Source organism: Wolffia australiana, chromosome 2 (genome assembly GCF_029677425.1).
Source record: "Wolffia australiana isolate 7733 chromosome 2, ASM2967742v1".
In the NCBI taxonomy this organism is placed as follows: Eukaryota; Viridiplantae; Streptophyta; class Magnoliopsida; order Alismatales; family Araceae; genus Wolffia; species Wolffia australiana.
The window spans coordinates 22,294,380-22,319,365 of record NC_135836.1 but is presented as its reverse complement, the minus strand read 5'-3'; the positions used below and the strand labels follow the sequence as shown (position 1 = coordinate 22,319,365).

Here is a 24,986-nt window from a genome sequence, read left to right as displayed (position 1 = left end):
AGTCAGATTTGAGTACCCCCTTCTTTTTTCTATTTCTTTTCCCTATGTGTTGCTTCTAATGGAGACTGGATGGAGAGGAAATCAGATTTCTGATAGCCTAATTTAAATAAATAATATGAGATCCAATGCTCCTAAGATTCAGTAAACATCTATAGAGGTTGGACATTTGAATGACTTGAAGCTAGAGGAACAAAGAAGTCACATTTTTTTTGTTAAAAAGGTGATTGTTTTGCTTTTTTATGTCTTTGGTTTTCAGATTCATCTTCAATTTTATATTCATCTCTGTAACCAATCTCATATCATTTTGATCAAAGCCCAAAAATCCCAGTAGAGTATTAACGTCAAATTTCTTAATCTCTTCATGTGGATCATACACATTGAGCTTTTCATAATTTTAATTAGTTTTTCTATATTAGCATCTTTTATCATGTACAAATTTCGATTTTAGTACCAATTTCTCTCAAATAGTTGCGTTAATAAAAAGGCATCCAATAATCATAAGTGCATGATGAAATTATTATGTAATCTTTTTTATCTACCATGATAAAAGCTATTAGAAACACTCAATCATGCACTTCAACTATAAGGTCACCAATGGATTCATCAGATTATTTTAATTACAATAGTATAGGTTCTAAAAACAAAAACTTCAATTCATGTGAATGGCCTTAAATATGATGTTAACACTAGAACCTAAATTCAAAAAGAATCTATAAAATATCATCCCTCATGTTTTGAATTGAATCAGAGGTGCTTCTCAATATCTATATTTACAGGAATTTTATAATAATAACACAAATAGTATTCTCATATAATTTAACTCCCTTCACATTTTTATAAACGCAGGTGATATGATTTATTTATTGTTTCAAGGGTATGATGATAATGGTTTCTTTAAAAGTTTTTATGAATTTAATATTTTGTACAGAAGGTTCTTAAAACTTGGGGGATTATGGGAATGGGTTAGGATGCTGGTTATTCTTTCCTTGTGTCTATTTACCAAAGTCTCCTACGAGGTAATTATTTTTCTTTCTCCTCAATTTCATCCTCAAAATACTTCTCAAAAGGATCAGATACATATTTTTTCATTGTCAACCATATTATGGCATGTATAATTTTATGTTTTTTACTAGTGAATGTCATGAAATATTACGACTCAAGATAAAAATCAAATAACATTTAGGGATAAATTACAGTTGAGTTGGGAAGAAAAATTTTGATAGTAAATCTCCACTCCCTTACCTCTAACATTATCTGCTTGGAAGTTCTTCTACAACCATACTTGTTGAATGATTATGGTTCTCATATGTTATTTGATTTATCCTGTACACCATATAATCATTAGTATTTTGGGTGTTTCCTGCATTAATCAAGGTTGATTTTGAGATCGAAGTTGATATGAATGTAGTCATAGTTAGAAGAGAAGTCCAGGTACACGGTTGAACTTTGAATTTCCATGATTTCATCTTATATCCAGTTAATATTTAAATTTTCAAAATTTCATAGTATTCAATTTAACCATTTCATCTCATTCTCCATCTGCACGGCAAAAAAATATAGCAAAATACATTCTTTGGATAGAGTTTACTTAGAGAATTATGCACAAATTATCTAAGTTCACCAATCGTTTTAAATAACATGCCTTATTTCTTTCTTAATAAATTAAATATTGATCTCATATTACATTCATTCTTGATAACTTTTGGCATAAAACCCTCTTATTTTCAATTCTTCCCGTATGATATAGGTCATTCTCAATCACTCTCTTCATCAAGTAGGAAAAGTCATCAGCAAATTTATCCAAAATCTATCCTCAAGACACCATATAAAATCATATAATTTTATAGTTACCATTCAATGTCTAAAAAATTGGAAGCCATGCTGAGGATATTTCATGGTCTACTTTCAAGTGTCTCCCAAGCATTACCAAATAAATCATTATACCGAGGCTGAATGGTTAAACTCAAATTTCTGAATCATTCTTTTGCTCAAAATTTTGATGAAATTTATGAATACATAATCTTACTAAGTGTGAAAACATATGCATTTATAATTTTAACTTATATATAGTTCTAATGAATTTATGAAGGGGTTTTCAGGTTTCATTACTACCGTGCAACATGTGGCCATTCAATTTGTCTAATGTTGTCCAATTAGATATTTCCGCAATGATCGGTGGCCTTAGCCATTGTGAAAAGGGGCCACTATGTGATTGCTAGTTGTGACGCCATAATGATCAATCATTGACTAATGTTGTCATTATTTTTCAATTTTCATAGATGATGTGGACGAATAAAAAAAGACCGTTAAATTAGCAAAAAATGATCTACAAACCCCTGAGAAAACATGGAATAAGATACTAAATTCTTTAAAACTTTGGTAAAGTAAAAATGGTGATTCTTATAAGTGGTGTGCACATGTAACACCACAATTGGAGAAAATGCACTGCATGCTGATGTAGCATGCAAAGAAGCATCACCACATCATGTACATATTAAATGATACAATCATTTAAGTATTTCTCTTTGGTTCATACTGGACAGGTGGCAGCCTATCATTCAAGATAATCCAAGGATATGGAAACATCACATGTCATGTCAGGATGTCATGTCTCATGTATATTATTATTTGATAGTCTATATTTTTTCCTTTTGTGCACATGGACACATGGCGCCCCTCGAGCCGTCGATCAAGAATTACTTGTTATAATCTGGGCTGATCATTGAGGGATCTTTTTAAAATTCAAGGAATATACCGTCTACATGACGTGAAGCTGAGATCAAGGATGATCAGAGAGAAATACTTAAATTGAATCAATATCTTTTATACTTGTTTCCTCCTTTAAGAGTCTAATTGAAAGAAAGTAAGATTTTGATGATCCTTCAAGAGTGCATCAGTGTCCTAAGTGGATGGAAAAGATCAACATAGAAGAGGTAGGGCTTGCATCAGCAAGTCATTGTGGTCTTGGAAGACCATTATTGAGCTCCATCAGTTCTATTTAGATAGATAAACATGTATCCTCTTTTTCCATTCCATTTTACTATGTTTACTATATCCATCCTAGCATTTTCAATACAGATCTCTGTCTCATCTAAAGTCAACCATAAGCCCTAATTCACCCATTTTATCATCTTCTCCAATTTTTCATCATCTCATTCCTCATTAATTCTTCAAATCTTCATCCACATTATACACTTATCTTCCTTTCTTCTATTTACACCTTCCTACTTATTCTTCATATTATTGTTCATCGGATCCTTATTAAATAGTTATAATCATCATCATCTCATTGAACCATCTTCATCCCATTAATATCTCATATTTTATATGTATCTCCCATCGTCCCTTTTTTGAGGCACCATTTATAGTGTTAATACATCATATTTTTTCCATGTGGAGACAACTATACCCATTCAATCTCCATTTTTTTTACACGAGTATTAGTTTTTTAAAATTTCATTAATTAAACTCAAAAGCCCATAATGACATATTTCCTTTCATAATGGTTATTTTTGGAAGGAAAATAGAAATAAAAATATTCATAAAATAAAAGGAAACTAGATAAATGAGCCTTAATGTCTCACAGACCACATTTTCTATCACATAGACATATGATGATCCATGAAGCTGTTGATCATTGGCTGTAGTTGATAACATGCAAATACACATGATAATTCATGTTTATTTCATGCATTTTGGAGCATAATTAAGCTAATTTTATGCATATTATCATGAATTTTATGTAATTTTCACCAAAAATACATATGTCCACTAAAACAATTATTCTTGCATTGAATTCAGTATATTTAGATGTTTATAATGATTGAAATGGATACTATATTTTAAAAGAATTAATTTGATGAAAATTTTGACCAAAAAAAGACTTGTACATACAGTGATATTTAATTTCAAACTTTACAGAATTTTATAAATTATATTTGATATTTTTAAAGTTTTTTTAAGGTTAAAAAATGGCAAAATCAAGGCCCACTAAGGAGGGACGATGTGGAACAACGGGTGGCTCTCTTTTCTTGTGGAACAAGTTAACTTTGTGCCCTACAAAGAGGGATGATGTGGGAAAACTGGTGGCTCTCTCTTCTTGTGGAACAAGTCAAAGCCGTGCCCTACAAGGATGGATGAGGTGGCATGCTCTCTATTCAGGTGGAACTACTCAAACAAATGAATGGCTAGAAATGCTCAAAATTCAAATAGCCATAACAGCTGATCCCATGGGCAGTTTTGGCTGAAATTTTGTGGCGGGATCCACCTCTTATTTCTCTTCCCATAACATAGGGCTGAGCCTATAAATAGACCCCCAAATCATGCTCTTCTTGTACTTCATTTTACCTTTCTCCATGTGGGAGACCTTGTGAAACAAAGCCGTATGAGTGCCAATTTGGGGTTTTTTCTCTTCTAAAAGTGAGTTTCTTCCCTCTCTTGATCTATCTTTGTGTCTATTGCAACACGCCAAGGCACCGGGCGCAATATACGAGTCCATGAAGGGAGATTAATGCTTGGGAGCATCACCAAATGAAGAGGTAGGTCCTAAACATTTAATTAGGTTTTTTATTCCATTTCCCCCATCTTTCTATCCATTCCATATTCTCATATCACTTCAATCTCTGTAATAAGTTATTAAACCGTATGAGTAGGGATTAATGGCTAATACCACCTATTCCACATTAGGGTTTTCATAGGAAACCCCTAATTTGGGTTTCTTCATCACATCCATTCATTCCTCTCATCCTATGCTCACTACATGATTTTAATTCTATCCTAATCTCTGTTATAAGTTCATGATTCTTATGCGTAAGAATTAAGAACTTCTATATATATTGATTAATTTAATTAAAATCACAATACATATCTAGTATCTCTTCTTTCCACGCTCTCTCATCTTAACCACTTTCTTAATCATTACTTTGTTCTAATCATCAATCTTAATCACAAAACCTTCCTTGTGGTTCGACCCCTTACTCACCAATTTAAATCAATAATAAGTGAATTAGGTTTAATTATAAATATTATTGCATAAGTCTCGAAATTGCACATTGACTAGGTTAACCACCTAAATTTTGACTAATCAGTAGTCGACATGTGATGGCACTAGAGACAAGTCCACGCAGATGAAAACACTGGCACAATGCACTAGAAGTAGTGATAGTGGCAGTTGTCAGCATTTTCATGTGAGCATATAGTGTTAGTAGACGTGGATGAATGATGCACATGCATGAGAAGAAGCAGATGGACAAAGAATTGACATTAGTAGGAGCATGTGCACTAAAGCAGAAATAATTGTGGCAGATGCATCCAAGAATTATGCATGACAGTTATGCTGTACACATTACCAGATATCATTGCATAAAGGTGAGCTGGAACAATGGTGGACATACTGGGGGCACAATGCAGCTATAGAATATGCATTCTAGATGCATAATGACCATAATAGGTGTGCAGTGACAGCAATAGAGGAGCACATTCAAGAGTAAAGGTTGGAAGAAAATGGCCGACACAAAACAACAATAAATATGCATTTTATTATACCGATGGAGGAGTTTAGGAGACTCATTTATCAATTAATGGACGTGAAAAAAATGCTAATTCTACACTGAGTAGTGCTTAAATACCTTGGCTCCTTCAAAAACTCAATGTACTCGCTAAATTACACTCTTTTACAAGGGTTGAATAAAATTGGTCATGGAAATTTGATGTCTCACTCGTCTTGATATTTATAGGGTGATAATAAAAAATGATTCTTACAGGTATGGAAAACAAAATTTTATTTTACTCTTCAACGACTTGACATTGAGGAAGTTAAGTGGGGTCAATCTCTTAATAATATTAAATTAAGTGCTAATACCGTATTAATCAATGTTTGACCAACAAGTGATGCTTAATCGAGGTTCATTCTGATAATTCATGAAAATATATGGAACATATACATGCTTTGGCTTATAATTTATGATAATAATTCACACCATAAGGTTTTCTGTGATGATGATCTAGGTCTTCTCAAATGACCAACCGCTTGGCCTCTTCCCTTCCTCAGAAACATATTTCTTCTGTTCACTGGCTGATTGGTAGATTTTGAGAACTCATATTGTGGGTGTTGAAGGATATTACGATTTTTATGGAATTCTTTAACTTCAGTTTCACATAGATATTAATGTCATAAATTAGAATATTTTTACCAGAATTAATTAAATAATTATTATTTTTAGATCACCTTTTTTGAAATTAATTGTGCTCCACTATGTTATCATCTGATTTATTTGAATAACAAGTAATCATGATTTGTGGCCAATGACAAACTTTGCTAATCATTGGCCTCCTTGCGATTATGGAATCCCAAAGCGTGATACCATAATGCACCACACAAACTATCTTATCCCTTTTTTTTAATGTTTAGGGGAACATTGGCATCAGGATAAAATGTGAGATTAAAATCACAATGAATGTGATTTGAACGCGGAAACTCGTGGAATAAATACATGGCATGAAAGTAGATAAACATGCACCAAAATTTGATGATTAAAATCTCCATAAATTCTGTGTATGCCCAAAAATGTATTGACACATGGCCATGTTTCATTGTTTGAAAAGAGAATGTGTTGACCCACCCACTGTTCACCACATCACAAATAAATTGCTGAATTAAAATAGGTTATTTTATGATGTGGCAGGGACACATGTTAATCCATGAAAAATGGATAAAAGAAGATGCAGAAAACATGGCTAATTATGGGTAATTTGAAAATATTTGATTATTCTCAAGTTTCCATGACATATTGCTTATCCAGCATGTGGATAAAAGATGGGAGATGAAAACCCAACAGATCATACTCATCCAAACTCAAAATTCAATAGTCTTGGTGATTTTTTAGGGAAGCTTCATCTCTCTCTCTCTCTATCTCTCTTGCTCTTCTACCCATCCCTGTCCTTGAAGCCATAAATAAACCCCATATCTAACAAAATATCACATTGAATTTAATCATATATTATTAGGTCTAATGAAATAGTGTGAGTTTGAGATCCATCATAATTCTTGGTGAAAATTATTGATTAAAGTTGAAAGGATAAAAAGAGGTGGGTGGGATCTTCTGTAGTAGCATTTGCCTTGATATTGGATGATTGAAAGGTTCTAAGACTAGTTACTTGCATTTACATTTTCATATCGTATTAAAATTCATCCATCCATGTCTCTAGATGCATATCCATCCATCCACAACCATCAATCAATGTACATTTCACCCTTCATCATGTCCATTTCTCATGTATTCAGCATTCCCCTGATTCTATGCACATACCTTAATTATTACATATCTCTATCAGTAATTAACATCTTTCTCATTACTTTACACTTCAGAAAATGTGCGCCTCATCACTTTGGTAGCTCTATATTCCCCAAAATTTTCACACATGTTCATAATAGCTATTAATATTTTGTCACCTTCTGATCTCAATACAGTTGTATCTATATATTATCTTACAAAATATCATTTCTCATCCCCTTTGCACCATTTAAAATTACTTATTATTTTATCATGGTTCCCCATGGAGAAAACCCTTTCTCATATCTGTATAATCATATTTTCAGATTCATGTTTATATCAAAATATCATTTCTCTTCTCCTCTGAAAATGTGAAGATCTTCCTCCATATGAGATGTTCCTAATCTAATTGCTTTTATATTTTTGTTCCTTCGTAAGATCTAGATCTTTGTCCTCACTTCATTATAAGTTTTCTTGTGTTATTTGGATCCAAAATGTACATATCTGCATCTCACAATACTTTGTAAAAGATTTGGACTATTCATGATAAAATACTCCATGGTAAGCACATTGGCTACTTCAGTCCATCATTTCCCATACTTTGTAGACTTCCGCAGCTTCTCTTGTGAATTTATGAATAACGTTTCTCAAAGTATTTATCTGTATCAATGAGTGATACTTAAAAAATTGTGCTTCCATTTTTCCCCAACTGATAGTCACATTAGCTACGTTTTTCAATAACACTTTTAACATATCATAGAGGGCAAAAGCAATACTCTCATCTTCCTAGTCTATATTGGGATTTTACAAAACTTATTCATATAATGGAGCGTGGCTAATTCTTATAAATGCATACATGGATCTTTCAAACTCATTCCATCACAAACTGGAAATAATTTAGCAATGAGGGTCACTTCAAAAGTCTTTATAGTCTAACAATGCATGAAATTTTGCCACTGGCATATACATGTAAAGTATGGAAAGATCCTTCAGCCTCTTCATCTTGTTCCTGCATGGGGTCTCTATGGTGGCAGTCCTGAACAGACTTCCCGAGGAAGTATAGAAGATAAGAGGGTGATATATATTTATACATAATCATAATAGAAAATGTGAAATTTTATTTAGGTATTTTTGAATTTTTTAGAAGAAAATAGAAGAGATTAATATAACATAAAATGTACAAACATTAATGAAATATATAAAGATTAAAAAAGGAGATAGGAAGCTATTTAAATAATTCAAACATGGGAAAAATCAAAGAAATATGTAAAAAAAAAAAATTTACTATGGACTAAAACATGATGAAGGGACTAATAATCATTTATATAATTGAATTTCTAAATTTATATTTAATAAACTCTACCATTCTCAATATCTCTTTCTTTCCCTTTGTCTTTCCCTCTATCTCACTCCCTAAGTAGATTCCAAGTTTATAAAGCCCTTGCAGTCCATACTAATATATTCCATTGAATCCAACTTGAGAAATATGATTCATATAAAAGGGAGAAAAAGTTTATTGGTACATATTCAAATGGGAACATTATGTTTTTCAAAGATTGACTCAATTTTTTTTATAATACACTATTTCTTATAAACAAATTAATGTGAATATTTTCTTACAAAAATTAATGTCCAAATGATTTTTTATAATACATTCTTTCTTATAAAAAAATTAATGTGAATATTTTCTTACAAAATTAATGTCAATATGAGACCAGACCAAAATGGTCATTGGCAGGATCAAGACTATACTAAACTTCAGATCTATACTTATGTTTTTTCCATTCTGTAGATGTATTTATATTGACATATATATATTTATAGTAATTTATTATGGTCTATAAAAAACAAATTTATAAATGAAAGTGCATTAAATTTATTAAAAATGAAAATAATAAAAGATATATCTCCACACAAGGGCAATAATTTCATAAAAATATAAATATAATTTTAATAAAGTCTAGAATCAGCATTGAGATAAAGAACCTAAAATTTTTTAATGTCTTCACACAAATACTTAGGATAAACTTTAACCTTAATGAAAATAACATATTGAATAAACAATTGGCTTTCAAGTTTTTAGATTTGATTCAAACCAGATACATTTAATGATATATTAAAAAAGAAATAGCATTTTATAATTTTTTTGAAGTTAATTTCTTAAACAAATAAAATATTTATTTAATATTAAATCAATTGAACATTGGATAGTAATTGAAATTTAAAATAACTACTGGGTAAACATCTCTCTTCCTTTTTCAAAAAAATCACCAAAAAACATAAATGCAGGGAAGAAAATAAGAAGATTATAAATTTAAAAGGGATGCATGTCCAATAGCAGTAAAAAGGATGAATTAATACCTAATATCATTATAGCTTAAATCAATGCAAAAGTTGCCCTCAAGTCTCACATTAATTAGAAAAATCATAAATTTCTGTCACTTGGAGAAAAATATTGTTTCTATCCATGTATGGTTTCAAACCATGTTTCAGGTGAGAAAGATCATGAATCAATAGAGAAGAGAAACGAAATTAAAGATCTAAGAAAAATGGAGGTGAAAAGCATTTTTACAGGCTAGAAATCTCGTAATGTCATAACGGTTAACATGCATAAAAGAAGGGGTTAGCCTGCTAAACTCATATTTTTGAAATATCAAATTATACTTTGAAATGATCAGTGAGTAAGATCTAAAAACTAAACTGGGAGTGGCTGAAAAAACGTTGAACTGAAATCTACTATTGACATCTAAAAAATTGTTCTCTATCAAAGGCCCTTGATTCAAGATCAAATTTCTTCATTCTTAAATTTGTAGTTCTTGAATGTTTGTGCTCACTAAAGGTATTAGTATCTAAGCATTCTGAAAAGCCTAATCACACTCTAAATCAGTATTGATTTTTTTAAAGAATTGAATTTCTTCAAATTTGAACACCAGGTAAAAAAATAAGGGCAGGATGTCCTTATATGTGGGTTTTATTTAAGTTGAATGGCACAATATTTTGCATTTTGGAGAGATTTCAAGGAAAATAAGCCACATATTTTTCATCCATATTCTAAGATTTTTTTAACTCTAGGTTGAACTATGACCCCCTTTGCTGACCTCAAAAGCATGCTCTGTGATCTGTCGATTCAACTTCAGTGGCATTATTGACCTGCACTTTTTAGCCCCTCAACCTCATCCCTACACAGAACCACTGTGTACCAAAATTTTGAAATAAATATAAATAATTTCATAAAAATATATTGACTTAAACAAACCCTTAATCTATCAAAATCAATAGCTAATAATCATTTAATTATTTTTAAAGTCCAGAAACCCATAATCCCACAGGAAAATTTCCACGATACTTTTTGGCTTGTATTCAATTATTTATAAATATATTAAATAACAAATACCATTTTTATAGACAAAAAATTTACACTTTTATGACTACTTTTGCGTATAAAAACAATTACACTTTTGGCGTTATATTTCAATAAATGTGATGCATAAACTGATGATAGAGGATACGATAAAGCATATGATAAATGCAAGTTATCAACAACTCCAGTGGAATCCAAGATAATGGAATTGTGGTGAGAGAATAGCTTTATGTTTTATAGTAGCATACACGAAAGTTAATAAAGATGTGAGTTAACCTCTTGCTATCATAAGACATTCTCAGCCTCAATAACCAATGTAACTGGTTGGAGGAAAAATAATTAGCCCATAAATTTGGTCAGTAAAGATGTAAGTACACCATTATTAGATGATGAATGAATTTACCAATATTTTTAACAATGCCAGTGTTATTGAATTGATTAAGGCATCTTTTTTGGTGTCTTTTGAGACAACGATGAGGCTAAATCAAATTCATCCATTCAACTAACCTTAATTTTGTTTTAAGCCTATACCTTCAAATTTCACGTATGCATTTCTAAGGTCACATTCATAATACAAAGTGATAATGTTTGGCCATCTTGGTAAATTAAAGGTTGTCACGGCAGCTTAATTTATCTGGCAATTATTTTTTTTCACTCATTTTGAACTGCGTATTTAGAGTTTCTTGAAGGGCCATACCCCTCAATCGGACACATCTGTCAAGCAGTACCTACACCTGGAGAGCTCAACTTTAGATGTGTGTTTTTCTCTGGTTGATGCATCCTTTACTGTATAATCTCGAGAACTATCACTCATAGAGGCGGCTGATTATGCCACCAGACCGACTACAGGATTGGATTAAACGCCGGGAACACAACTATCTCCGAGCACCTTTCTTCATTTTCTTGCTTCTTTTTCTAGTATCGCCCATCTTTATTATTTCTTCCCTTCATTTCGAGCCCATACGTTGCCAAAACAAAAATGCAATACCTGTAAGTAGGTCGCCGACGAAGATGGAGGAGAAAGAGCGAACGGTCATGGCTGGAGGATGATTTTCAAGATGGTTAGCGGGGTTTAAAAAGAAGAGCAGTGGATCATTTAAAGACAGTTTCTCACCAGCATCGAATTAATATTATTTTGATTACCCACGATGTACGTATGATCATTCTCGACACTTGACCATTGGGTTGATTTCTTTGAGAAATAATTTGTGAGAACACAAGGTGATTATAATGACGAGAACAACCATCATAGTTGCAATCAACCTTATTATCTAAAATAAACTTCCTCCATTTTCATCTCCATATCTCCATTGTTTCTTCGCCAAAACAAAACGGCGATAACTTGCTTAAAGTGGACTAAACGAAAGCGGCGCGGGGGGCCGGCGCCGGAGTCGGAGCAGGGACAGCCGCAACAGGCGACTTGAGCGCCGCCGCTTCAGCGCTGCAGTAGTCGCGGAGGATGTCGCCTTCTTCGGCGGTGAAGCCAATGGAAGAGAGCATGTTCGGCCAGCACTGATGAGTAATGATGCGGATGGCGCGGCAACAGTCTTGGCCGATGTACGCCTCCCCGTTGAGGAAGAAGAGCACGACCTCGTTGGTGCACGACCGCAGCTCTATCAAAGCTCCCCAGCAATCGGCCATGCCGCTGCCGCCGTCAGACTCCGCCTGCGAGCTGGCCCATAGCCTGGCCTCGAGCAATGACTGCGGCGACGCCGGCGGCATCTCCCGCGCGGCCGCCGCTGAGGCAGAGAACAGGGCGACGAAGATGACCGCGAGCTTCCGAGCTGCCATGGCTTACTTAACCTACGACACGTTCTTGGTCGCCCTCAGGGTACGATTGGAATGGATAAAAAGAGAGCTTCTGACACTGGAGTTTATAGACGTGAGCTGGGTGATGGGGGAAGATGAGAAGTTTGAAAACGATGGGTGATTATAGTAGCTCGTGAAGAAGGGGAATATGATAGGATGGGTGTTTGTCTCGAAGGGGAGTCTATCTGGCGTTCATGAATAGTAGTTGCTGGAGTCCGTGGAACTTGAGCCGTCGACGTCTTAATTATATGACGGTTTCATCAGATAGGGAAGAATGATGCGTTTCAGAGATGGTTATCCACTACGTGCCCCTCGTTTCCCAAAAAAGAGAAAACCTGGCTTCCATCTGACTTTCCTCTGAGCTTTTGTTGTTCTTTGAGGCTCTCGCGTTAGGGGTTCTGTAATTATTTTAGATAATGTGTTAGGGAAGAAGCAAGACGTTGACAGTTTATTTATCATGATCTCGTAATAATGCTGATTTTTTCCCAGGCAAATGGAAAGCCGTTGCATAAATTACAAGCCTTACAGATCTATGCCTACTAACGCAAATCCTAATTTATCAAAAGAAAATCTTAGAAACCTCCATGAAATTAATTTTCCCGTTCATACGTGAGATTTGAAAAATCAATTTTCCACTTATGACGTCAATATTTTCTTAATCCCGAGAAAAAGTTATTCGGTACCCTTCCATATATGTACTGTGGTAAACATTTTATCATCGTAATTTTACTATCTTTTTCATGTATTATCGTCGTTGATTAATGTAGCTTATTTGAGATGTCTGGATGTTCCTTAGAACCCAAAAAAAGCCCCCCTAACATGCTATATTAAGCCTTCGACATGATATTATTCGGTATTTTTTCCATACGACACTGAGTTATTAGTTAAGATTGCAGAGTTTATGGGTCTTAATTTATACTCCTTGGTATGTCCATTTTTGGCCTTAATACCTACGATCAGTTCTTTTGTAGGCTATTTTATTGTTCGTTTGAGAATCATTGACTAAATCTATCCAATATAATTTACTTTACATAGCAAGTGCTATATTTCTTGCCCTTAAGGATTTCCATATGCGGCTGTACACCAAACAGTGCTATATTTCTAGGTCACCATATCCCATAGTGTCAGGCAGTCAAATCCGGAGCTAAGAGCAGTGCTCACACTGAACACGTGCCGGCTTCAGTGCTTGGGTAGGAACATTGATCAACCTTCATTCGTACAACATAAGTCTCTTTGGAATGCTTAAGATTTCTTGGGATTTAAGGAAAGAGGTAGGGCCAGACCCTTAGCAAAATATGGAGATGTTTTATAATCATGGATTGAATTACATAAGAGGCTGTAGCCATTACATGGGGCACAAGGCCAATCTAGAAAAGTAGAGACAAGGTGCAGCCTGTGTTGTTGGGTAGTGGCGCTCCAGCGCCTTGAGGCCTGTAGCATCTAGTGTGCTCCTCCAGGCACCTCTGCTACAATCATGCACCCGAACCAGGCAATGTGTGCTCATGGGCCATGGCCCTCAATGAATCTGCCAGTTGGTCGTACCACACGCCTCAACGTCCACCCGTAGCATCCCTATGTTAGGGGCCCAACATTAATGCTCCACGTGCCTCTAGCAACCACGCTAATACTTCTATTGCTTTGGTCCACATTTGCGCCACTGTGCTCGGTGCCCTAAGCTTTGGCACTTGCGCAGCACAACACACCCCGTAGGGACACACCTGGTGCCCCATAAAAGTTTCTTGGTAGGATGCGACCCTACCCCCAATATGGAAAGTACCTACAAACTGTGGTGCAAGCATCCGCGGCCTAGGCCACAACCTAGGTGGCCCTTGCGCTCGCGGTCAAAACTGCCAGCACACACACCCTCGATGGTATGTGTGCGCAGCCTGCCCTGATGCGCCATGTATGTGCACCAGCGAGCACAATTATCATGTTGGCCTTAGCTTCAAAGATCAAAGATGGGCTTCACCATCCGTGATGTGTGTGGTGTCCACAAGACAAACTCGACTTCCCACCTTGAGTCTATGTATGCGGGCACACCTTACACAGTTAGCACGCAGGCCTCTGCGCATGAATATCACATACTTTGAGGCCTTACACATAGTCATCTCCATTCAGATCTATTGTTGATCATCGATAATTTTTTTGACCAGAAAACAGTTTCTACCCTATTAACTACTTATCATCCAAAGATCTGAATCTTAGATATTAGGTATTTATGCTTGACTCATCTTGTGTTTCCGTCATTTGTTAAATCAATTAATTGTAGAAAAGGATAAACTCTGATTTGTGGGAGGTTTGTCTTTACTAATGAACACATATAGATATAATTAGTTACCATTCAGATAATGCTCACAAACTTATTTTCTTTCATCCAATTTCAAGAGAAGAAGTTATTAGAATTACAAAACATCCGATTCTGAGATTTATGATGGCTCTCTTAGATCTTCAAAAATATACTTTTCTATATCAATCAGAAAAGCCTTATGATACTACTGTTTCTTGTAATTTCATGTGTTATCATTAAATACTAAGAGCTTAGAACTTTTTCTAGCATCAGCGAATAAAATTATGATAAAAGAAGCTCTTTCAAATTAATTAAATAATATGTCAATATTGAGTTTGACTTAATTTTGATGAAATGAAAGATAAAAAATGTTCATGATATATTGGAATAAAGTTTCCAAATGCCAATTTTCATTGTTATTTTCATTTTTCGTTTCAACTTGAAACTTGTCTATCAATTTTAATGGATTCAAGATGCACAAAAGCATGCAAGAAGTAGTTATCTTCCAATAAGGGAGTGGATGTCGCTGGCGATATGTGCTCAATATGATGGACAAAAGGTAATTAGTATTCTAAAGTTAAAATTAAGTCATAAGGTTTCCTTTCATCTCAAAAAATATTAATACATTGAAAGCAAATTATTATTTATTTATGATTAATTTTAATTAAAGAGATAAAACTTTATTTAGTATTCACATTTCATTAAATTTATGTCTTCTTTAAGATATTTTCTATATTTAAAATTATACTGAATCAAATTCAGTGAATAAAAATACAACAATTTGAATATATTAATATTTTTTGAGATGAAGGGAAACTTTTTCTTTATACTATTTTCATATAAATAATCTCAAATTGACTATTCGAGTATTCTGTCAAGATTTTCCAAAATGATATTTATATTTGAATTTTAAAATAAAGGAAATTTATGGCTAATATGCAATAAGTTAAATTGATGGATTAAAAAGGGAGAAATAAGAGTAAAAAAGGCACTCATACATGCAATAATTGACAATGAATAAAGAACCAGAAGAGATGAATCAATGTAAATTTACATTAATCAAGCTATAGGAAGATGTATGACTATTGTTTATGATACTACGTATTATTGAGGCCATAATTACATAAATGGAAAAATAAAAGTAAAAACATTCATCTTCTGCTTCAAACAAACCTGTTTTATGAGTTTTTTACTGCCACGACAAGACCAATGAAACTATGCTACTCCCTCCACTTCAAATACCACTATGAAGCACCCATAAAAGATCCACTTCAGGAAATTTACTTCAAAACCCATGGACTACATTAGTTTTGTAAAATTATAGTATATGATTGATTATATGTTTTAAAAAATAAGATTTAATACGAATTTATATTTTCTTCCACGCATTGACGTCATTGAGTTCCCGGTTTACATTATGTAGAATCAATTAGATTCCAAAGCATTCATCCTAATAAAATATAATGACAGTTCCATTACGTTGGATAATTTTATGAATTCCTGAAAACTCTCACAACTTCAAGATCTAAGTTTTATTTAAATTATTAAATAATTTAAAATTTATGTTCAACATACGAGAATGTATAATTTTGAAACATATAAATTTATATTTTCTATATGAATATACCTTAATCTATCTGAATTAAAATTTTTATAAAACTCCAAACATTATTACCAGATTTCCTTCTAGTGACATACATTTACATAAAACTGTATAAAATTTAAAATAATAATATTGTACTAATATAATTTTACTGTTTTCTATACTATAATTGTATTTTGTGAGATACCTTTTAGAATACTATTATATTTCGTTTTTTACAATTTTGAAATCCTGAGAATTCATTTAAATGATGAACTTTATTGCTCATTTCAAAAGAAAATAATTACAAGAGAATTAGTGTGCCAGGTGTGTGATTATCATCAGCATTTCTCATGAGGCGATATGAGGGACTAACTAAATATATCTATTTATGTGTTAATTATGATATCTAATTAATTAATTCAATGATACAATCGAAGTATCGAGGCATATTTCTTATAGCTAAAGTTGATGGAAGGACGAGTCGACAAAGAACACACATAAACTCATAGTACATTATTGGTTTTGCAAAATAATCTCTGAAAATTCCGCTCTCCAAAACATAGTGTTTATTTGTATTTTTTTTAAAAATAATAAAAATCGTCATCCCTATATCAAAATCATAATCTTCAGGAAAATATTTAATTTTTCTTGGAGATGTGCTTGAATATGCAAACTGTGATTGTACTTAAGCCTGATATTCTGGCTTTAGGGAATTTTATGGTAACATATACAACACATTTATGAGTTATCTCAATCTAAAATATTGAGTTCAAGGATATGGAGATTAACCTATGACTCAAAATTGTATAATACTACTAAACAACTCTGCTTATTTTGTCCATGTAGATGCCTATAAATATAAGTAACAACTAAACCAGGAGCTTTATGACTTAGGCCTCAAAAAATTACGCTGATAAATTTTAAACACGAGCAATGATTTCTCTTAAAGGTATTTTCCCATATAGTTGCCTCATTTCAATAAAATGAATCATCACGTGGAAAATCAATCCTTGGAAATTAACAAAAAAATCCAAAATATGAGAATTCATCCAAAATCATTTGAATACATAAACATACTCCAATTCACCCGCATTTCACATAGAACTTAAGAAAATATGAGAATTCATCCACTTCAGAAAAAGAGGTAAGATTCTAAAAATCTAAAAATTCTCAATTTCGACATCTGGTGTGTAGTTTGATCCTAAATATAAATTTACTAACCACAGGAATTTATAAAATTAGTACATAAATCATGATCTTAAAATTACATTTTAAACCTCAGTTTCTATTTTATTAGTGGGCAGGGGACACAATGCAGCATGCTGGTAAGTATGGAGAACATAGTGCAGAAACCATGTTGTGAACATGGGTGCTAAAGAAGCAAAGAGATATTTTTTGGGTATGGTAAGGTGTAAGTGATTCAAATACCAAAATCGTAAAACTAATTACTTTATCAATAAATATGTAGTTCATAGAATTTAACCGCGAGTATGTCACCAACAAGAGCTCTTTAAAAGATTTTTTCATCGTATAATATTTTGAATTTCAATCAAATTAAATTCATCTGATAGGTAGTTTTTAAAATTTACCAAGTAAAAATATCTTTATAGTGTGGTAAATTACCAATTCGTAGAGTTTTGAATACAATTTTAGCACTATGATGTAACTTTAGTTGGATCACTCGCCTCACTGACATCCCCCCATATTAGATTTCTAGACTTCCATTTGGGATGAGAAACAAAGGTCGTCATTATACTTAAACCTCAGCTTTAAGAATATTTCCCTCCCATCCCACTCCATTTCACATAACCCCCAAATACATGGTTCCAATTCTTTCAGAATTTTAAGCTTTCAAATATAAATAACATTCTTAAAAAATATAACAGAAATATCTATATGTATATGTGTTTTTGTTATAAAGTCTTTTGATGATGTCATCCATTTGGAAGTCCAGTCAATTGGCACATGAATAAAAAATTAAATTACTTTAATTTAATTGATAAATATTAAGGATAATTTTCCATTTCAACAATTAGAAGTATGTTACTGACCTATTTGAGTAAAACACTAGTACATCATACCATGCAATAAAATTTTGAATTTAAGTCATAAGTCCAATGTCCCCAGAGTTTGACCTGAAAATATGGAACTACTATGAAAATTTTTGAGAAAATTTAAATCCTCAAATAATTTTATACTGTTATTAGAAATAAAATTTAGGAAATGTAAGTATATTTTTATATAGGAAAATTCAAATTGATATAGCTATAAATTACAAATTTTAAGAGTTCGGATTATAATCTTCATACTATCATATAACTTTTTCAAAAGGATGAACTCTTAAAGTTGCAAGAACTTTCAAGGTTCAACAGTGTAGAGTAACTAGTTTTAACCATTTTTGAGAAATTATCTCAAAATTACGGAAATTTGTGTTTTTTTCTCGTACAAATGTTTTCTAATCTATTTTTGTTATAATTTATTCAATTCCCGATTGATTTACATGGTTTTAACTCGAACAATTATCAATGTGATGTTGTCGTGATTATTTATATAATTAATAAAATAAAATAAAATTTAATTTTTATTAAATTGAACATCAAACACAAAGATAAATAATATGAAATTTCAGAATATTTTAAGGAATTTTAAAATATTATGAAATATTTTTTTATCTGGATATTGTAATATATTTGTGCAGGTGAGGTTTCTTTTTCATTTTTCTACGTATATGTTTTGGGTATTGAGAGTTTTCCATTAAATTTTAAGGTTTCTCTCAAATTATCTTTCTAAAATTTTATAAATTAGTGAACTAGAATTGAAAGAAAAAGATGCGTTTTATCTTCTTAGTTTACCTATAAAAATATTCTTATTTTAATAATCGGCTACACAATATTTCATATATTAATAAATGTTTCCTTGAACACAGATGTTGCTGATCGTCTATGCATTTTAACCCTTAAATTCATTGGTGTTTTGCTTTACTTTAATTTTTTTTATATATACTTCCTTCTGATTTTTATTGTGTCTTAAAAATTCTAGCTAAAAGGATATTGATGAAAGGCTCTTTTAGGCATTGTGTAGTTACCAAGGTTCCAACAAAATTGTGCAGATAATCTATATATTATAGTATTAAGTCATTCCGCTCATATGAAATTTAATTTCTTATGGATTAACACATATGAAAAGATTAAAGACTTATCAATGTATAAAAAAAATAACATGTGAATATGTACATAATTTGTATATAATTTGATATACTCCCATGTTCTCCCACCTCACCATACGGGGAATATTCATACCATTTGAAATGTTACAAATCTTTTGTATATCAGTGCTCTTTAATATAATATACATGTAGATGATATCCCAAATTAAGAGAAATATGCGAATCAGAACTTCAAAATTTGTACTCATTATTGATAATAGTTTACTTCATTTAAGTCAAGTCAAAACTCAACATTAAATATTTTTACTAAATTAGATGGAGCTTCTTTAAGTATAATTTTGATCTTCTGATGCTAGGTAACAGTTTGTAATTTTTCATATTTATATGGTAAAAGGATGAAGTTCCAAATAATAAATGCAAAATAATGCTGTTTTGATATATTTGGATGAAATTACAATTGGAGATGCCACAAGATAATGTGAATTAAGCAGCTCGAACTATTTATTAGATAAGAAATTATCATCAGATGAAGGTTCCCGTTTCCTAGAACAAAATGTTAGGATTAGTGAGAGATCATGGTGAAACTTACACTCTCAAGGTCTTGCTTCCTTACGTGAAATTCCAGAAATAGTTCCACAACCCACACAGTCAAGCCCAAGAGAAGCGACGGTCGAAGGAACCTAAGACAGAAGCTAAACTTAATCATTTTCAAAAACAAGGAGCAGGTGTCGGGTTAACATCTCGGCGACGTATCATTCTTAGAATTCTGAGGACACCATCATATAACTTAGAGCTTAGCAGCTCAAATTCAATGTATTCCTCCAACTAGTGACTGTCCAACCGATATCCATCCAATATTCGGTATCGGACAACCGATATCCGATAACTGGAAAAAACCGGGATGGTGACTGATATCGGATATCAGTCGATATCTTTCTTCTAGTGTTAGGCCCCTAACTAGGCGGCATTCCCTGCCCAGAGGCCTGCGTGCTTATTGGGAGGGCGTGTCCGTTGTTCGTTGTATCACGGCATTTTTAAGGACCGAGTCATAATGGGTAGCGATGCCCAATACCTGATCTTTCAGGCCATTGCCACTGTCGGTGGTGTTTCACGGCAGACTGTGCACGTGCTCGTCTGCACCCAAGGCGGGACAGATCAGGTATGGTCCGCGCGTGGCGGGCGCCAGCGCTACCCGCCAGCGCCGAGTGCTACGCCCAGGAGCAGGAAGCGCTGCGCGCGGGTGCGGGATGCGCAGGCCAGGCAGCGTGCCGCAGGTGCAGCGCGCGGAGTTGCACGGGGTGCCGCGCGAGCAGCGCGCGCATTGCGTGTGCGGGGCGCGGGGCTGAGAGACATCCCGCCAGGAGACTAAGGCATGTGGCGCACTGAGAGAGCCGAGACGGCACAGTGGGTGCGTAACGCTCCTGCGGGTAGTGCTGGGCGTGCAGCACCCAGCTTGGGGGCGTCGAATGCAGCGGCATCGCGCAAACTACACGCTAGATTTTCGACACGGTTGCCGGTGGCGTGTGTGACCGTCAAGGTAGGGGTGGCGTGTGTGATCGCCAGGCCCGCGGGCGTGCGGTGCCCAGCCCGGTGCACTTGTGTAGCGGCAGAGCGAGCGCGTGTGCGGAGCAGCGGCCCTCAGGCGGTGTGGCAACATTACCTCGGCGCAAGGCACCTCGTCTTGTTCCTTGTAACACCCCTCGTCTTCCCCCATGTATCCATGATATACTCTTTATGATATTAATGCAATGACCCTGTTCACTGACGGTGCCTAGCACCACCATCTCCTCTAACCCCTTCTATGCAATCTTAAGCAATTGCAAAAGCTTCCGCTACAAGAGACCAAGGCTGCTCAGTGTTCTGCTCCAAGCACTGAGGCCGGCACATGCCAATTCCGAGCAAGAAACCTTGCTCAAGATTTGACGGTGTGACAACTGGTATCAGAGCCAGGTTGGGATCGCCTCCCCCTATGCTTCTGAATTCTGGTTGAGGAGATGGAGTTGTTTCGTGCTCAGTTACGCGAAGAGAGACGGAAAAAGGAGAAGGAGCAGAGGCTGACTAATTGCCTACTGCACAAGAATGTGATGGGTTTGAAGACCCACGTCGACAAAACTATGATGAGTTGAAGTCAGACATAAGAGAATTGTGGGTGGAGACCCGCTAGAGGTAAGACATCCTCGAAGAAAAGATCAGTCAACACGAGGACAACATCCGACAGATGACCAAGATGGTCCTGCCCTTAAAACTCTAGATGGAGAAACTGGAAGAAGGCACCAATAGTCATCCCAGCAACGACACCAGGAGGAAGCACTCACTCCCCGAACCGCGGTTCGACGGTTCTCACCGGGAAGACGCAGTGGCGGATTTTCTATATGACTGCGACTGGTTTTTTTGCCAAGGACAACACTCAGATGAAAGTAAAATCCTACATGCTAGCTACTTCCTCACTGATGAGGCAAAGTCGTGGTGGCGACAACGGGAAGAATGTGGAAATTGGCCACCCCCGACATACGAAGAGTTTGTGAGGGAGATTAAGGAGAGCTTCATGCCGCACAACACAGCGTGGATCGCGAGGGGAGATCTCGAAGGCCTCAAGATGACGGGCAATTCGAGGGAATACGTGGGCCAATTTGTGTCTATAATCCGTAGGATAACCGACATGTCTGAGGCAGATAAGCTCTACCGCTTCGCGAAGGGCCTTCCCTATTGGCTCCACACAGAGCTGGAGAGGAGACAGTGCAGAGATTTGAACTCGGCCTACAGGGTCGTAGAAAGCACGGAGCTCTGCCCCGCTAGACCCGCCAAGACAAGAGGACAGACCCATGAAAGGGAATAAGCCGTGCCAAGAGCGCGCCGAAGCACTAGCAGCACAAAGCAGTCAAGGCCTGAAAAGGAAATTCAAGCAAGGCCATGGCAAGAGCCGAGACAAGGGCAAGAGCCCGAGACTGTGGAAACAGAATCCAGGCGGTGGGGGCAACAAGTTAACTTGTTTTGCTTGTGGAGGACCCATTTCATGAAGGATTGCCCAAGAGGGACGGCAGCGGCCACAAATGTTAACGCGATGGTCGTGCCGCTGCCCGAACTGGATGTTCCTGGGGAAGCAGTACGGTGACCTTGAACCCCTTGCAGTGCTTGGCGGCACTACAAGGGGGTGCGCCAGTCTAGTATGAGGGTCTGAACCTTTTGCACGTCCCGGTACTGATCAACGGCAAACCCTCCACGGCCATGGTCGACAGGGGGGCAATGCATACGTCCTCGCTGAAAAAGAAGCTAAGAAGCTCGGCCTGAAACTGTCCCCAAGTGCGGGGAAGATCAAGGCCGTCAACTCGGAAGCCCGAGACATCGTTGGCGTGGCCAAGGGGGTGTTGGTGCAGGTGGGAACGTGGGAGGGCCGGACCAACTTCATGGTGTCCCCCATGGATGACTTCACGGTCATCTTGGGTCTCGATCTTCTTATGGGTTCACGTGCTGTTGTGTTCCCCCAGTACTGAGGTGTCCTGTTCCCAGAGGGATCTCACCCATGTTTCGTGAGGGACCAAGGGGCCAAGAAGCTGCGGAACACCGCACTCCTGTTCGCCATGCAAATCAAGGATGGATTGAGGAAGGGGGAAGAGACCTTCCTCATCACCATATGAGGGCCAACACCCCGCAAAAAGGGTGAAAGGCAGGGGTGCGCACCAGCCTGTTTGGCGGCACTTAGTTGGGGTGACGAGGATGACAACAACCCCGGTTCAGCCGCGGTTGGACTTCCGGGGCCAATTGTAGATGTACTGCGGGAGTTTGCCGGGGTTATGCCCGCGCAACTCCCCGCGAAGCTGCCGCCCAGGCGGGATGTGGACCACGAGATCGAATTGCCCCCCGGAACACGTCCCCTTGCACGGGCGCCTTACAAGATGCCCCCTGCTTACCTGGAGGAGCTGAGGAAGCAGCTCCAAGAACTGCTGGAGAGCAAGCTTGATGTAATACGGTAACGCCGGGATCGACGGCTCGTATTACGTCACAACGATGCACGATGCGTGTTCAGTTATGATGATGAAAGCACGTTTAAAAGTCCCAAGAGCGAGAAAGGACGATCCGATTGAGGGGCGATGACTCAGTAAATCCGTAGATGACGACTAGGTCTGGATCGACTCCAAGTGACCCATAGGATCTCACGATCGAGCACGACGCGAGGGGCTCACTACGGCCTGCAGGAGTTCACCCTCGCCGGCTATAATCAGATCGTCAATCTCAATGAAAACCCTATCACTCGATGAAGATGGCTAGGCTAGCCTAACCGAATTCTTTAACAATGGCAAGCGGCGGAGGAAACCGATAGGGAACGACAGCACTGTAGGGAGCAATAATACTGTAAAGCGGGGAGGAAGAGATGGAACCTGGCGTCGCTCCGCCGATATAGAACAATCGAGAGAATTCCGTAATCAGATCCACGCGCAGGCCAGCGCCCACGTTAGGAAGACTCCTGCGAGGCTGGATGCTGATGGATGTTGGGGTGGTCGCACGGCCGGGCGGTCGTGGAGCAGCGAGACGCAGGGCAATCCGCGCGCTGATCACGCCCGGTACGATGAACAACGTAGGGAGCACCGGAGTTAAGTCCCGGAGACGATTGGCAATAGCGTCTGGGAGGGTTTCCACATATTCGGCGATTGGTGATCGGCCGGGCTAGGGGCCCGGGGGTCGATGAACTTGGTCACCGGCAGTGGACACAAAGCGATGCTCGCAGCAAAGCCACCGGCGCGCGTGGCCTCTTGGTCGGGGCGCGGGGTGGGCGACCCAGCAGTGGAGGGAGGCGGGCGCGGTCGTGGCGCGATCGTGTGGCAAACGGTCCGCGCGGCATGGACGCTCGACGAAGCGGACGGCGGGTAGCTGAATGACCGGCGCTCAGGGGCTCACGGCGTGCGGCGAGGCCGGCTGACGCTCGTGAAGAACGAATGTCAGGTGACTCCTGGGCGGAAGCTATCGGTGTTGATGGCGATCTGTCACAGACGAGGATGCGACCTTGGCTTGGGCTTGGGCGAGACTCCCGACGATCTGAGGCCGGAGGTCGACGGGTGAGGAGGTTCCTGTGGAGAAGAACCCGACTCCGGACGGGGCTTCTGGCGAGATCCGAGCGCGGGGATCGATCTGGAGACGGCAGGAGGCAGGTCGTTGACCTTAAGGACGGTCGGCGGCGGCTGTATCTGGCAGCGAGGCGAGCTCGGAATTTCAACGGTCGCCGGAGAAGCTGAGTAGTCTACTGGTTCAGGCGAGAGGAAGGAGATGGACGATTGCTATTTTTTTTTTAACTCACGATAGAAAAATAACTTGAAACAGGTAAAGGTTGATTTCAAAAAACTCTCTAAAGTGCCCTTGGGCATGCCTTCCCCTTAAAGAAGGGGGAAGGGTGCCAAGAGGCCATAAGAGAGGAGGGGTCCATTGCATGACGTGGCCCTCCTCTTTACACATAACAAAAGAGAACGAGACGTAAAAAGAACGGACGAGGCCTAACACACGGCCGGATCCGAATG

At 37.1% G+C, this 24,986-nt stretch overlaps 1 long non-coding RNA gene and 1 pseudogene across 1 annotated transcript; both read right to left on the bottom strand.

The window, feature by feature from the left end:
• Positions 1–8,111: 8,111 nt before the first annotated feature.
• LOC144715631 (uncharacterized) lies at positions 8,112–11,668 on the bottom strand. Its single transcript, XR_013584672.1, has 3 exons — positions 11,621–11,668; positions 10,370–10,463; positions 8,112–8,316 (listed from the first exon to the last, which is right to left on the bottom strand). It is a non-coding gene; the product is annotated as an uncharacterized LOC144715631 (long non-coding RNA).
• Positions 11,669–11,857: 189 nt separating this feature from the next.
• LOC144715624 (egg cell-secreted protein 1.2 pseudogene) lies at positions 11,858–12,934 on the bottom strand (annotated as a pseudogene).
• Positions 12,935–24,986: the final 12,052 nt, after the last annotated feature.